We start from the raw sequence: 18044 nt of genomic DNA on the forward strand, positions 1-18044 counted from the left end.
ATAACGCGTATTCAGCAAGCCTTGGGGAACAGCTGCTTTTATTTCAGACCATCTTCTTCTCCCCCCTCCCCTCGTTCTGGCCTGCGCACTGCCAGCGGGGCTTTTTTTGGAGGTCTTCATGCCTTTGGTGGCATGCTGGGGAAGCAACAGTCAGTGTTTCCCTCTCAAATCAATATTATGTTCAGTCGTTAAAATTCACAGGTTAATGCTGCACTATGGGATTATTACAACTGCATCCAATCTGCAGGTTTAAAGGGTTAGTTCACCCAAAAATGCATTTGACTCACCCCTAAAGCATCCGCGTTGTATACGACTTTCTTCTTTTCAGACTAATTCAGTCGGAGTTATATAAAAAATTGTCTTTGATATTTCAAGCGGTTTAATGCCACTCAGTGGGTGTTGCATTGCATCAGTCCAAAAGGACTTAAATGAAAAGCATGCATCTATAAAAATAAAAATTGTCTCACATGGCTCTGGGGTGAGCAAAGGCCTCCTGTAGCAAATCAATGCATTTTTGTAAGAAAAATATCCATATTCAAAATGTAATAATAACTTTAATCTAGCTTACTGTTGAAAACAGAAGCAGTTCCGGGGGAATGACGCATGAAGGTCAGCTCTGTACACGCGCTGCTCAAAAGTGACACACAGAAACGTAGCGGAGAGATCAAAGAAAAACAACAGTCACTAATTAGAAGTAAAAAACAAGGATTTGTAAAGAAATATGTTGGAGGATTTAAATATAAGCCAAAAGGAGACTGGTTTTCCTTTGCTAAACTAAGGAAACTTTGCTTCCTTTGATGCTGTTTACAAATGTTGGTTTTCACGAGACTCACCTGTGCATGTGCAACACCGACTTTATACGTCATCCTCACAGAACTGCTTCTTTGTACAGCTATTAGAGCAAGCTACATTAAAGTGATTATTACGTTTTGAATATGGTTATTTTTCTTACAAAAACGCATTGATTTGTTCACCCCCTGGAGCCATGTGAGACCCTTTTTATTATTAAGGATGGGCACTTTTTATTTAACTTCTTTTGGACTGAAGGAATGCAACACATGCTGAGTGGCATTAAACGGCTTGAAAGATCAAAGACAATTTTTAATAAAACTCCGACTGGATTCATCTGAAAGAAGAAAGTCATATACAGTACACATAGAATGCCTCGGAGGTGAGTAAAACACTAATTATACACCTAATTTTTTATTTTATTTGGGTGAACTAACCCTTTTAAACCCTCTAAACTGATTGAAACTTTGCTGAAAAACCTATTGCACACAATATTTTCTTGATTATACATAATAGTTTTTGCAAAATCTTGTTAAAACAGGATTTTGAGGAACGTTTTTTTGTTTATCTCTCAATCATTGTATTGTACTGCATTATATGTTTTGAAACTATAGAGCTTGGATCCTCACACTTAGCATTTAAATGTCATCTTTCAACAAATTATTGGGAGATATAGAGTGACAACTGATAATCATATGCATTGTATGTAATTAGTCTGGTATACTGTTACAAAGGTCACATTAATTTGAATTCTAAGCTATTATACTTGCACCAAATTACACACACACACACACACACATACACACACACACACACACACACACACACACACACACACACACATATATATATATATATATATATATATATATATATAAATTTCTTTTTTTCTGACATTTATTTTATATGCTTTGCAAGTTTCATTTTATGCATTCTCCATTGGTTCCACTGGCTCTGGCATCCTCTGACTCAACACTTTTGTTCAGGGTTCACACCTATCGACTTTTTCAGTTGAATTCTGACACTTTTCTGTCTGTCACACTCACAGATTAAATAAGGAACAGAGGTGACAGAAAAAATGACATTTCTCTCTGAATTTCAATCAGCGTTTGCACATTTTCTGACCAGTTTGCATGATTTGTTTAATGATATTTTCAGCAGTTTGCAGTGAGTGACTGCAAAATGAAAATTATATTTATAAAGACTGCATGACAAAGACATGCATTTTTTTTTTTTTTTTTTTTTTTTTTTTTTTTTAAGGTTTTTAATCATTTCCATGACTTTTCTAGGCCTTTAAATAAGAGTTTTAAAATCCCTGGTATTTACAGGGTTTTTTTCTGGATCATGGGACTCTATTTGGGCAGGAAATCAATCGGAAGCTTATTCGAAATCTCTGGAGTGCTGCATAAACGAAAACAATTGTAATATAATGAATTCACTTCAATAATACATTGAATAATTACAAACAGTGCTGCCTCCACTTTCTAGTTTTATTAGTCAGTTGAGTGCAGGAGGGAAAAATGTTCATGCATAAGATATTTGAGAGATATGTGGCTTTGTGTTTGCTGAGGAAAATTAGTTTGGATCAGATTTGAAGAGGACAACAGTTTGCCAGTTCTTTAGAGAAAAACTCATTGACTGAAACTGGTCATTGCCAAAGCAAGGAGAGTCCATCACACCGACTGATATCAAATATACTTGATGTTGTTGAAATTTGGCAGAGCCAACATTTTGCATTTGGCAGACAATTGTATCTTAAGCGACTGAAAATCAAACCCATGACCTTGGCACTGCCAGTGCCATGCACAAAACTGCGTGGCTTTCAAGTGAACTTTAAGATAAAGGAACAAGTTCACCCAAAAATGAAGCTGACGAAAATGTACCCACCCTCAGCTCATCCAAAATGCAGATGTGTTTGTTTCTTCAACAGGTTTGGAGAAATTTAGGTACATCACTTGCTCACCAATTGATCCTTTGTAGCGAATGGGTGCCGCCAGAATGAGAGTTCATTACACTGTAAAAAATTTCGTGTTGTTTTTACAAAAACTTTTTGGCAGCTGTGGTTGCCAGAATAATTTTGTAAAAATACAGAAAACTGTAAACACATTTACGTCAAAAACTGTTAATTTTACAATATAAAGCTGTAATTTACAAACAAGAAAATGTGAATATAAACCAGTAAATTCAACAACACACAAAATTAAATCTGTTTTGTACCTTGAAAATACTGACAACCACCATAATAATAAAGATGGTACTGTATAAGAGAAAGCCACATGAAGTATCAAAGCTCATCACAAGTAGCTTCACCACAAGCAGAAGTATATATTAACATATAGAAGGTGCACATTTATGGAAACACAAAACACCATCATGGTAACACACGTGATACTTAAATAATACAAAAAACTTTCATTAAGCAACAGAAGATGTAACATAAAGCTCAAATGTACATAACTGATAACAAGAACTATTTAAAAACATGATTATTTAAACAAAATACTTTCAAACGTGGAGTGTCACGCAGGGAATTCTGGGAATATCAGTTTACAGTTTTAGACTGTAAATTATACATTGATTTGTTCTTTTTTTACTTCTAAAAGCTGTATAATTAACAGAATTTTACTGTAAATTTACATTAAATGCTTTGTTAGATCTTTTACAGTTTTTCCCTGTATATAGTACGGGAACTTACTGTTAACCTATTATCAGTTTTTTTCCGTAGCGTTTTTACAAAATTTTACAGTTAAAATTACACTTATTTTTTACAGTGTAGTTCATTAAATAATATCTTATGAAGTGAAAAGATGCATATTTGTAAGAAACAAATCCATCATTAAGATGTTTCCGACAAAAATATGAGTCCACTATCTGTTTAAAAGTAAAAACAGTTAAAAACAGTTCTAAAACAAGTATGTTTTCATCAGCTGTTAGAACTCTCATTCTGGCGGCACCCATTCACTCCAGAAGATCCACTGGTAAGCAAGTGATGTAATGCTACATTGCTCCAATCTGTTCTGATGAAGAAACAAACTCATCTACCTTAAATGGCCTGCGGGTGATTAATTTTCAGGAAATTGTCATAATTGGATACGCTATTCCTTTAAGTCTGATGCACTATACAGACTGAGCTCAGATGCACTAAAAACCAGCTAAAAAACTGAGATGCTCTCTTACAAGCCGAAAACAATGTGCAAATACTAAGTGTCCAGCATCAAACCAAGCTCTGCGGGTCAGAGTTCTGCAAACTGTGATGTAATAGAGAGGCCCCAGAGACACAAACAGCACAGCAGACACCGGAGACCCACAGAGACACGGAGGGACAGATGTGGGGGCAGATATATGAGAGACCCTGTCTCTCCACTCCCAGCAGGGCGCCAGCCCGCCTGAACCGTCCTCTCTAGCCAAACGAAATTAGAGTGATCAGCGTTGGGGAGCGACTAACTAAAAGTAGCGATGCTGCTAGCTTCAATGCAATTTTCAGAAGCGTGACAGTAGTACAACTAAAATAGTGCAGTTTTTCCATTAACAAGCCACTTTTACCCCCACAAGTTATATAACAAATATTTTCTAGCTTGTAAATCAGCGTAAAGCTTTCTCTAAGAAAAAAGGCCATTTACAGCATAAAAAAACTTTTAATTCATGTTTAAAATATAGTTAAATGTAACTGTAAATGTAAATCACAAATAAACAGACATATACACGTTTCACCAAATTCATGGTAAAAAGTTGAATTAGACTATAAAACAATACACTGTTCAATGTTATGTTTTTCATCTCATCTGGCAAACACAAAAAGATAAGCTTTTGGCAAAAGGATAAAGAAAAGCAAATGGGTCATTCTGAACCAGAGTCAACTCAACCAAAGGTCCCCAACTTAAATTTAGGTTTTGACCTTTTTTAATGGATGAATGTTTACTGCATAATCCACTAACCCACAAATTGTGTAGAGGGGTGGGGGGTCGAATAGCAATTGTCACCAATGATTCTGAAACAAAGCCTACAGATAATAAAAAATGACAGCATAAAAACTGTGGCAGCATCATTATTAAGTTGGGGTAAATTGGGGTAAAAAAAAAAAATTCTCTCGAAACTAGCCCAAGTCTTCTATAAAATAATAGTATTATTATTATAAAACAGTATTTTCATTTTCTCTAAAAAGTCTGAAATTATTATTTATTTTTAGATTTAAAAACATTTCTAACAAATAAAATCGATTAATATACTGTATCTGTTTTTGTCAATTATTAAATTTTATTTAAAATGATATATATATATTTAAACTGTAATATTTTTTTTTTCTTTTTTTTTTTTTTTTTTTGTTTGAGCCACATAGTCATTCTCCATACTGCAAAAAGTTTATGTTCAGTATATAACAAACACTAAAGTACTCTGAGGCCATGTTCTGAGTTCCAAGATTACGCATATGAACAAACATAATTTACATTGGAATAAATAATAATTTACACTGTATGGACTACAGTGAAATATGCAAATTATACAAAAATATGCCACAACCGGCCAATCAGAATGAAGTATTCCGGAGAACATTGTAATAAAATCTGATTAACAGATTCAAATACATATTCCCCCCTAAAAAAAGGTGTTGTTTTTAATATAATGAGCTATTTTTTAACAAACTTGGTAGTACATTTCACCATTTCCTCTTTTTTTATGATTGCTCGACTAAATAGAAATAGCTTGTAGTTTGGAAATCTCCTCAACCCTGAAGCCATCATTAACCAACACGAATCTGACAGCAGTGTGACTGGTTTGTCCAGTTCACCATCAAGGGAAACAACACCTCAGCATCCTGTCACCTGTCTGCAGAAATGTGTGGCCACATCTACATCCATACCAGGAGCTCCACAGAGAAAGAGGATCCCGGACTCTCCATCATGCCCTGCGCAGTCACAGCAGGACGGAGAGACATGAAGGCTGACAGCAGACAGTCCACCAGAGACAGCATGAAACCACAACACAGCACTGCAGAATTCAATAGCTTAAAATAAAGTCCCTGCAGAACGACAACGATCAAGTGTCACAACAACAATAACGTCATTCAGGGAGATTGTCGAGATTCAACCATTCCAAACATGGCAGGTATATATAGGCCTCACCCTATGGAAACAAATGCTATTTTTGGGTGATAATGATTTACCAACTTGTCATGATGAGCTAGTTGTCAACGCTAAACTAAAGTTCAGTTAAAGTGCTAAAACTCTGACTATGTATCTAACATACATATATATAATCAGTAAGATATTTTTGAAAGAAGTCTTTCATGCTCACAAAGGCTGCTTTTATTTGTTTATTAAATACAATAAAAACTGTAATATGGTGAAATATTACTATGATTTCAAATAAATGTTTTCTGTTTCAATATATTTTAAATTGTATTTTATTCCTGTGATGCAAAGCTGTATTTTCAGCATCATTACTCCAGTCTTCAGTGTCACATGATCCTTCAGAAATCAGAATAATGTGCTGATTTGCTGCAAAAAAAAAAAACATTTATTTCATTCTCACTTTCCCTCTGCATTAACAGCTGATAAGCAGTGAGCTTTAAACACTCTTTCCAATCTGATGCATCTCACTGCACGCATGAAAAAACAGAAGAGAAACAGTAAGCCTCAGTGATTACGGTCTAGCTACGGAAAAAAGACTGAGCTCACTGTTGGACTGGTGAGGTACAGTATAATCAGTTTAAAGATAAATGCTTTCTAATCCTCTGACAATGAAACTGGAACTGACAGAAACTTTAAATAGAGCTACATTTGTTTCAAAATAAATGAATGTTACTAGCTTAATTAACAGTTCACCCATAAATGATAATTTGCTGAAAATCTACTTACCCTCAGGCCAATCAAGATGTGAATGAGTCTGTTTCTTCATCAGATTTGGAGAATTACAGCATTGCATCACTCACTCAGTAATGGATGCTCTGCAGTGAATGGGTGCCGTCAGAATGAGAGTCCAAACAGCTGATAAAAACATCACAATAATCTCTGAAGTGAAAAGCTGTTTTTGTTTTTTGTTTTTTCATCCCGTTTCTTTCAGGTTTAAGCGAGTCTTCTATCAATAATATTGCTTTCTTCGCTGAAAAAGATGACTTGTCTGAATCAGGAGAGAAATACGCACAGATCAAGCTCAGTTAAGTTGGATCAAAACACCTCAATAATAGATTTATTTCTTTATAAATGCAAAGCTTTTGGCTTCACACGATATTAACTGATGGACTGGAGTTGTGTGGATTACTTGTGGATTATTGTGATGTTTTTATCAGCTGTTTGAACTCTCATTCTGACGGCACCCATTCACTGCAGAGGATCCATTGGTGAGCGAGTGATGCAATGCTGTAATTTCTCCAATCTGTTCTGATGAAGAAACAAACTCATCTAGATCTTCGATAGCCTGAGGGCGAGTATATTTTCAGTTTATGTTAATTTGTTGAGTGATCTATTCCTTTAAATCACATATTGTTTCAGCTCATTGTGAATGTGTTGTACGTGCAAAGGTTAAGAACAGTTCTATTCACTTACACTAATGTGATTCGCTGTAATCCCTTTCAAATGAGGTGTCCCTCTCTTCAGTGACTGCGAGAAGAGCTCGATTCGACTCTGATTCACGCTCTCTAATCACGTTACTGGAAAACGGAAGAAAAACGACTGACAGAGACTCTTTACAATGGCCCGTTAAAATAACATGCGATCGATTTGACCACTTTCTAAACACATTTTACTGTAATTCACGCCGTTCACAGAAATAGCGAGCTTATTTTTCAATCACTAAACGTAAGAAATTGACAGAGCTATCACACAGCTATCAAATAATACTCTCTCTGTTCTTTAAAACCTTGCAGTTAGTCCACAGGACAACGGTCTACACATATGTACCTCATTCAGAGTCGGTCCTCTCAAAGAGTCAAGGTAGATGGACCCATCAGGGTGAAAGAATGCAGGGCAGTGAGGGCTGAACCTTTGCTATCCCTTCTGTTGTGTCTAGCATGTAATTCACCCTCACAGTGTTTTTGATACAGACACGCAAAGGTGCTGGGTTTAATATTTCTCACAGTGGTTGACGGACTCGGCAAGGTGTCACCAACATAATCTCTTGTTTTATTATCAGAGCCGTGTGATCTGTAAGTGTCATTCTAAATACTTGCTGAAAGAATGAAAAGACACTTCGGACTAAGAAGAATGACTAACATGGTTTTGTAAGGGCATCATGCATGTGTTTTGGAAGAGACACTAGTCACTAGTCCTGGCCAAATTTATGCCCTGGGTGAGATTAAATAAAGTAAGCAAAAACAACAAAAACAAGACACATACTGCAAATGTGTAGGACAGTCTAGCACAGAGTTTCCTAACACTACGGCTGCAGAAGATTTCAATGAACTGCAACTTATTAATGGCATATTTGTTTATTTAATTTTAATGAATTGCCGCAGGTTAAATCAATTTATTAAATACACAGCTTCTCTTGCGCTTTAAATATTACATGAAATGGCGATATTAGGCTACATTCAAGGATTAAAAACAACGTATATTTCCATTTGACTGATTCTGAGCAGAAACACAGACACCTAATGAGTGAGATTCATGTATTTTGAAGTCACCTTCCAAAAGGAATGTATGCGCAATATATAAGAACTAACATAATATTATTATACATACTAGTGCTGTCAAAGCATTAAATTAATATATTTTTTTTAATTTATATGTGTGTGTAGTGTGTATATTTATTATGTATATATAAATACACACACCTACAGCATATATTTTATATGTATTTACATGTATATATTTATATAATTTATAAATCATATAAATATATTTAATATTTAAACAACATATTTTTCTTAAATATATACATGCATGTGTGTTTATATATACATAATAAATATACACAGTACACACACATATATTATGTAAACCAACATTTTTATTTTAGGTGCGATTAATCGTTTGACAGCTTGTATATTGTATATACATACATTTGACAGGACAATAATTCAGCATATAACAAACAAAAACTCAAATATATAGATAACTAATAAATCTAATATATATTTTATACAGAAAAAATATAAATATATAAAATATATGTTTATTCATTCATTTATTATAATATTTAACATTATATGCTGAATTATTTTGCAAGTTTGTCAAATTATAGAAATGTTTATGCATGTATTTATATTATATTTGTAAATTAAATTACAAGAAATAAAATATTTTTTTTAGTTATGCCATTTGGATTATGTATTGTGTAAACCATTTGGAATTTATTTAATTGCTGACTTTCTGTCGAATCGATTAATCGTGATTGATAGCATCCAAAATACAATTTCTTAAATATATACATGTGTTTGTATTTATAAACACATTTTTATTTTGGATGCAATTAATCATGATACATTGATTTGACAGCCCTAATTTATTTATTAAAACTTATTTATTAAAAAAGTTTAAGAAGATGCATTGTAAGTCCACTTTTAGATCCAGACAAATCTATATAAATAGGCACGGTTCTTTTGCATATATATTAATCAAAAACATTTTCACAACAGCCCATACTATTTCGGTTCTAGGCATTGGGATGGTCGTGACGACAATACCACTGTCATGATATAACACCTGTAATGAGGAGCTGTGTCGAAAAAGAGATATACAGCCATTTGCATTATCTGAGACACATGGCGAAAAATCATTACCAGGTGTTCGTACCAATAAAATGTCTCAGCAATATCAAACACAATTCACAACGGGTGTCAAATTCACAGCAGGCGCCTGCTCTGAATGGCATATCATAAAACCCATGTCTTTTTCTGAATGTGTCTATAACCCATGCCACAAAAGTCATCTAAAATCCACAGCAACATTTCAAAAGGTACGTTAGGAGGAACAAATAGAAAACAAGAAGCCTTTTTCCAATGGAAAGTGCATGTGGCAGCATTTCCCCGTGTTTGTAATGGCTCTAATGATTCCTCGCTCCATAATTGGATCTGTGCTAATAAAATCGCATTTGTCTGTTTAATATACATGAATAAATGTTTGCTGCTTTGTATTCAAAGTTAATGTTCTCCTGCAATCCAAATTACCCGAAATGTTTTTTCCTCAACATAATGGTAATGATTGTACTGTTGTTTATCATTGTACAATCATACAGGTTGCATCTATTGTTAATTCATAACTTGAAACCAGGAGCCACTGCACTCACATTATTTCCCCGCTAATGACTTTGTGTCATGGTTTCTCTGCTAATAGCAGTTAGATAACAACCCAAGGCCTTTTTCAATTTATCTGCAGCTAATTAATTTTGAGTGAAATGGAAATTTGATCATTTATGTACCTAATCCTGCGCCAACATCTTAGTGGTCTGCCATCAAACAAAACACCTCAGCTTCACCTGTAGGAAAGAACAATCACAATCATTTTTGTTCTTCTCTTCTCCTAAACAGCAGTGAAATCAAAAGTTTTAGCAAAAGACCCCAATAATCAAATTGTGCTCAGATCAGTCAAGATAAAAAAAAGTCAACAATTAAAATTCTTCTCACTTCTGTCTATTTACAATATATGCAAATTAACGAACAATATCTGGGATAAAAACACAGCTAAAGTCCTATTTGGATGATAATTATTTAATGTGGATATATGTAATAATACATTTAAATGGCACCTCAGTAATAAAACTCATGAATTCAGATGAGTATTTATTCACAGTCTAATGAAAACAACTTTATATATAATATCATGTGTATTATTTGATTATAAATAGTGCTGTCAAACGATTAATCGTTGAAAATAAACATTTTTGTTTACATATTATATATGTACTGTGTATATTTATGTGTATATAAATACAAACAAATACATGTATATATTTAAGATTTAAAAAAAAAACAAATATATATATATATATATATATATATATGTAAACGCACGTAAATATTTTCAAAATATATACTGTATGTGTGTGCTTTTATATATACATAAGAAATATACATAGCACACAAAGATGTACTATGTGAACAACAACTTTTATATTGGATGCGATTAATCGCAATTAATCGATTGACAGCACTTTATAATTATAAAACCTCTTGTTTATAAAAGTTGGAAAATAGATGCACTAGTTGAAATGCTTTTTTAACTCTCAAAATTATGGATATAATTTAAAATGTTGAGAAATAACTTAACGCAACTTCTTCTTTACGTAAGGTAAACAAAGGTCCTTGATTTATATTTTTATGTATATAATTGTGTATAATACATATTTTAATTGTATTGCATACCTGTCACTGCCATAATAACGACCTATTTCAAAAGTTTATGTGCTTTTCTTCTCTTTCTTCTTTCTGTTTTTTAAAAAGCTCCCACTGGTTGTTCTGGAGCGGTTAGGAAATACTGTTCTTTTCTAATTTCCAGCATTTCAATAATAAATATGCATGCAAATTTCAGAAAAGTGCAACAGTTACCGTACGATGTTCAACAGTGGGCACAAACGATTTAAACACACTCAAAAAAATGAAATCTGGGTGTTGTTCGATAAAAATAAATAGAGCATTTTGAAACAAATAAAATTAATCAGTTTAAGGGATGTACACAATTATTTTAAATCCGTCTGAACTAAATCCATACAACCTTAAAAGAGCTCAATTCATTTGTGTCGAAACAACAAAAAATAATGATTCGAGTCAAACTACTACTTTTGCGCATGCGCTGATGACAGGAAATCCACGTGACCTCGTCAGTTATCGCGGGCGCCATTACGTGGTGGAGTCCAGTCTATGGTGGAATGCTGTAGAATTGGTAAGTTCAAAAATCCTTTATTTTCTTTGTCTGCATTGTGCTGATAGAGAGTAAAACTATTTAAATCAGTCAGAATTCAACATTAAGCGGATATTTGACAGCTTATTGGATTATTTGAATTACTCTATTAGTCACATGTTCATACTCGATAAACACATAGTAAATCGATATAAACGCCTGCATGTATGTACATAATTTAACATTAATGCGGTAGTTGCTTAGTTCTAATTCCTGTTGCAAGCGTTATTTTACTAGATTGTTTCAGTTAACGTACTCGGGCTACTGTTGTTGAGCGTACTGTTAAGTGATCCTTCTGTACAAGTAAAGACGAAAAGACTGCGAATTAATGTAAAAACGAATTAACAAACAATGATGTCAATACAATTATATGCTTGATGTTAATCAACAAGCAGCCAGGCGGCGTGGAATACAGTATAGAGCACATGCGTACTAGGCATGTGTCGTTTGACTATGATCGCACAGGATTAGGGTGCACACGTTGTAATTTCGCACTGATGAATATACTGTGACCGTGAGGGATTCCCTCATTTCTTTTACATGTTCAAATTCGTAGTTATGATCTTAAATGTGATATTTATACTTTAATCTTATCACTGTGTGTTGTAATTGCTACTGCACATTATTGTAATACGTTGTATTATTGTTACAGTTGCTGTAATTGAATGAGAATGATTTAAAGACAATTTGATATTTGTTTGTGTGAAATATAATGATCGAAACTTCCCTTCCGGGCAGCATTTACATTTTATATTGATTTCAGTTATAATGCATATTGCATGGGAAAATCAGCCTCGGTTTAGTCGGTAGAGCAGGATCGCCCGTTTTCTTCAGAATTGTTTTGTGTTTGTATATATTATAGTTTTACTGTTGCTGAGCATGTAATAGGTGAAACATCTGTACAGCTAAATACAAGTACACTGCAAATTTATGTAAACATTGTTTTATTTTACAGGTTTTTACAAGAGCTCATTAAATGGTATCCTATACTTGGGTTATAGTCTACTTTTTCACATGGTAAGTTGTATTAAGTATGTTCTTAAATGGGTTTAGAAAAATGGCTCATTATTACTGTAATAAAATAAAGGAAAGTTTAAAGTATTTTATTAGTGTGTGCTTGGAAAATACCTAATGTTTTCATAACCAACATATGAATCGATAATGTAATTTTCTGATTTCATACAATTTGATAGTTATTTTACTATATTGTTTCAGTTTTGAAATTAGCCATTTCATTCAGACGACTGCTGCTGAGCAATCTGTAGGAGATTACTCTGTTCAGGTAAAGATGAGAACACTGCAAATTTATGTAAAAATGATTTTTATATTTTTATTTTTATTTTACAGGTTTACAAGAGCAATAAACAGCATCCCATGCTTGGGTTTTAGTAAACTTTTTCATGTGGTAAGTTGTATTAGTGATGTTCTTAAAGGTTTAGTTCAGCCAAAAATGAAAATGATGTCATTAATTACTTACCCTCATGTCGTTCCAAATCCGGAAGACTTTCGTTCATCTTTAGAACACAAATTAAGATCTTTTTGATGATTTCTGAAAGATTTCTGTCCTTTCATGAACAGTGACACAACTGAGACTTTGATGTTTTAATAAGTTCGATGTTCGAAAGTATGATGAACAGATTTCATTTAGGCTTTTACTTGCATATAAACATTGATCAGCAAACATCAACAGAAGGTCAACTGAACCTGATTGATGCCCAAAAACAGAAGCTCAGACGTGCTGCGTAACGAGAATGAACCTTATTGGTTCTCACATGTCAAACAAACATGCTTATGCTTCCGTTCACCACAACTGATGTGCGAGTTGATGAATGTTTATATGTGAATAAATTGCAAATCTAAATCTGTTCATAATATAAAGCGAGTCTTCAGAGAAATGTGACTAAACCGTTCAATTTATATGGATTCGTTTTATGATCTCTTTATGTACTTTTTGAAGTATCAAAGTCTCAGTTGCATAGCTGTTTATGGAGGGACAGAAAACTTTCAGAATTCATAAAAAAAAAAATTATTTGTGATCCAAAGATGAACGAATGTCTTTGAGCATGACACGAGGGTGAGTAATTAATGATGTAATTTTTATTATTAGTTGAACTTTCATACAGATTGTATGTCCTGTTATACTTGGTTATCGATATGAAATGGTCAAATAATCAATGTTTTTGTGTTTTTTTTTATTTATTTTTTTTTATTTTTTACAGAACAACAGCGTAGACATGGAAAGAGAATGCATCCTCAAAGCACTGTGTGTATACTTAAAGGAGGACCATCTACAGCTGTTCAAGGAGTACAATGTAAGCAACTGCTTTTCTCTTCACTTTTATGTTTACGTTATGTTTTGTACACTTGTTACAGTTTTTATATGTTTACTAGGGGTGCAATGGTTCTCTGTAAAAAATCTAACTGTACCATTCTCTACTTATGGTTCGGCACGCACTTGAACCGCGGTCCACCTCTAACGACGATGCGAGTGCCGTATGCTGCTCTAACGTCTAGTCATGAACGCTGTTGCTATCTTTGTGTAAACGAAACTCATTTAAGCCTTGCTAACTTAAACATTCAAGAGCAAGACGCAAAAGAGAACTGTGAGATGATTTGTGAGTGTGCTCATCCAAAGCCCCACATGTTTTTTTTTTTCAGAAAACGTGCAAATACTGAGTTCTCTTTCAAGTCTTGTGCTTCAGAGGCCAAATTCGTACAAAAATTATATCAACATGACCGTCTTGGTGAGTATCCTAGCAAACATAGTCTGTTATGTCTTAAGTGAAGTTTTATTAAAAGAGAAAGACATTGTATGTGTAACAGTATGTACTGGATCGTCAAAAAAACTATTCTCACTGCCTGTGTTTTTAATGTTAAATCACACAAGAAATGACAAAGAAATTACTAACTGCTCTTGACTGAATAGCTGATGTTACTTCAATAATGATTAATCTTTAATTTATTCAGTAAAGATAATATGCAGTGTTATTTTATATTTGATTATTCATTTTCGTACCTAAGGGGAAGTAGGGCCTAATGGTTAGAGAGTCGGACTCCCAATCGAAGGGTTGTGAGTTCTAGTCCCGGGCCGGATGGAATTGTGGGTGGGGGTAGTGCATGATCAGTTCTCTCTCCACCTTCAATAACACGACTTAGGTGTCCTTGAGCAAGGCATCAAACCCCCAACTGCTCCCCGGGCGCCGCAGCATAAATGGCTGCCCACTGCTCCGGGTGTGTGCTCACAGTGTGTGTGTGTGTGTGTGTGTGTGTTCACTGCTCTGTGTGTGTGCACTTTGGATGGGTTAAATGCAGAGCTCAAATTCTGAGTATGGGTCACCATACTTGGCTGAATGTCACTTTCACTTTTCACTTTCACTAAAAAAAAAACTACTGTTAGATACCTGAAAAAAACTGAAAAGCACTGTTTATTTTATTTGAATCTTTGATCTATTGTATTTATTTGTAATGTTGCTTGTAGTTTGATTATTTGTACTTATTAATTGTTCTTTTATAAATTTTATTTTACAGTAGTCCAATTTTACCACATTTTATTTGTCTTGCCCAGGATTGCGACTGGATGAATGCTAAAGAAGCCATAGAGCAGATGGTAATGGGGATCTACATCGTCCAATTCATAGACACCAACCAGGGGATAAACCTGTGGACGTTGGTATCCTGATTGAAGGGACCGAGGTTCTCTGCTCTTTGAAGAACGTGTAGCAGTGGCCATGCTGTTTGGACTTACTTACGCCTTGAACCTCAGCTACCCACAAGAACTCAAGGCTACATTTGAGGACATCCAGAAAGTGTTCTTTATCTTGGATGGACAAAAACTTTCACTAAAGGTACCAGCCCTTAAGAACAAGATGTTGGAGTAAGTTACCTTATGTGTGTATTCTCAAAAGACTAAATCTTGACTCTAGCTGTGCATATACATTGAAATATAATGTTGTTCATCTTGGATGATATTTTTTTACCTGAAAATTTGCCTTGAAATGAGAATAAAGAGAAACTTTTGACATTCACTTTGAGAACATTTTATTTGTGCAGTAAATTACATTTTGATAGACATGTCAACAATTAAACATTTGTTAGATGTAAATAAAGTTGTACAATTAACTTAACGATTGTAGTTGACACAATATTTCTGGTTTTCTAAATTAAGTGATTAAGATTAATTGGCTCAACAAGATTAAATAGTTTATAGATAAATACGATAATATGATTCAAATGAAAATGATTTGATCTTGTTGGTTCAAAATGAATTTTGCTCTTGGGTTCCATTTGCCTAAATTAAGTTGAGACAACACCATTCAAATGTGTGGAAATAGGTGTCATAATTATATTAAGTTAGACCAACGATTTATTTTTTTGAGTGCAGTGAATTTGGAATTGAATTATTCTTGTAAACTTAGAGATGTTGATTCAGACAGCAATTAAATTACCAGACCACTTTGGTGTTTGTCAAAAAACAGTAGGTAATTTTGCCAAGTATTTTTTTTTTCATCATTAAACAAAGGTCTCAAAAAAGAAAGAGTATTATTCTTTTCAGTGTTTTAAAATAAATCTCATCAACATCTCAATATCTGCTCGAATACACCAAGATACTTAAGTCTACAATCAAATGTTGGCGATTTCAATATGAATTCATGTATTTCTCATCAAAATTATCCTATCATAGTATGACAACACAGTTTCATTTGAATCTTTAAAGAGCAATATCTGAGATAAAACACAATTCAGACCTCAAGCAACATTTTCTCTCTTTTTTCATTATTAAACAAAGGCCTCAAAAAGGAAAAGCAATGGCTGCTCCCATGAACCCTTTTGGCTGAAAGAATAAAAGAACGTTTTAACTGCTGCCTTCAGGAAAATGACATCACAATACAATTTTGAGAGCGTGATTTTGGAGGGTGAAGGTCAGGAATGAGATGAGAGTTTCAGGTCAAGCTCAGGTCGAAATCTGGTTTCCGAATCTGTCAACCTTTCCACAAGTCTAAAGATTGCTATTACGTGACACTTAACTAATGAGGTGCTTTGAGCATATGCTTTAATTCCTCTGATGCCTCCGGCTGGACCTTTCACATCACTCTTTACAGCACTTCAGTGTCCAAGCTTGGTCATTTTCCCAGATGCAATTGGCTATTAAGAGATCGTACTTTATCACCACAGGGACTATGGGAATTGAGAACTGATTTCTATTCAGAACCGGTTTCCATTTAATAAGAAACACTGGAACTGAATCATTTTCATAATATTTTGTTGATTAACGGGTTCTTAAACATTATAGAATTTTCCACTGATACACACTGCACTGAAATAACTTACAGTATGTGGCTTAATTTACTACAAAAACAGCCACATTTCTCACTTCTCACCATCTACAGCCAAAACAACTAGTCCAAATATGAAACAAACAAATGTTAATGTACCAAAGTGATGACCGCAGAATACATCTCAAAGCATAATGAACATAACCACCATCTGCATGTAAGAACGATGCCGTAATCAAAACACAAGGCACAAAGATTTACCTTAATGCCTCTTACCCATCCAGATCCATTATATAGACACAGCTTAACATGTACTAATACTTTGGCCTCGCAAGACCAACTTTATTTAGCGTCTTATTGATCTTAAACATTGTCTAAAGACAAATGGTTGAGCCCACCAGCCTAATCTAAGAGTTTAACATTAAACTTGCTTCCTTCAGAAACCCAATAGGCTATGAAGAAAAGCCTTTTGGGCTTTGTGTTTGCATCCTATCGCCTGTAGACAGTGTTTACGACCAGCAAGTTTGAAAGATTTTGTGTTCCTGGGTTGTTGATTTGGTACATTAAGCAATGTTGGGCTGTCTCCATATACAGTAATGGGATTTTCGGAAGGGATAGAAAACTTTCTGTCTTTGTCCTTGGATTACAGCTTGTTTGGTAGAAGATATTGTCTATTACAAGCAAGAAATCTGGTTTCCTTTGAAGCGTTTATTACATGAAACATTTTAGATTTCTCCTAAAATACTTTTGTTTTCTGAATTGCTATCCAGTTGTACATCCTCTAAATCTACACCGCTGCGGAAAAAAATAATGTTTAGTTGAGTGTTGAGTTTGCAGTGTGAATTGAATGTGATGAGAAAGCACGACTTACCTCTCAAAAACAATACAAAAGACAATAAATAGAAACACATTTTTCAATTTTCCTGTACTGTCTGGTTACATACAGCCATGATTCACAACAAACGACTAATGATGTACTGTAGATGAGTTTTTTTTTTTTTTTTGATGTGACACTTTATTTTAGTATCCAATTCTCACTATTAACTAACCATTAACTATGACTTTTGCCTCAATAACCTCCTTATTTGCTGCTTATTAATAGTTTATAAGGTAGTTGTTAAGTTTAGGGTATTGGGTAGGATTATGGATG

The 18044-nt window shown here is 34.1% G+C and overlaps 1 long non-coding RNA gene across 1 annotated transcript; it reads left to right on the forward strand.

Annotated features, from left to right (window-relative positions):
• Nucleotides 1-11312: 11312 nt before the first annotated feature.
• Nucleotides 11313-15529, forward strand: LOC127965462 (uncharacterized). Its single transcript, XR_008155306.1, has 6 exons — nucleotides 11313-11603; nucleotides 12577-12638; nucleotides 12969-13026; nucleotides 13841-13933; nucleotides 14280-14365; nucleotides 15187-15529. It is a non-coding gene; the product is annotated as an uncharacterized LOC127965462 (long non-coding RNA).
• The last annotated feature ends 2515 nt before the right edge of the window (nucleotides 15530-18044 follow it).

The sequence above is a fragment of the Carassius gibelio genome, chromosome B9, assembly GCF_023724105.1.
Source record: "Carassius gibelio isolate Cgi1373 ecotype wild population from Czech Republic chromosome B9, carGib1.2-hapl.c, whole genome shotgun sequence".
Lineage (NCBI taxonomy): Eukaryota > Metazoa > Chordata > Actinopteri > Cypriniformes > Cyprinidae > Carassius > Carassius gibelio.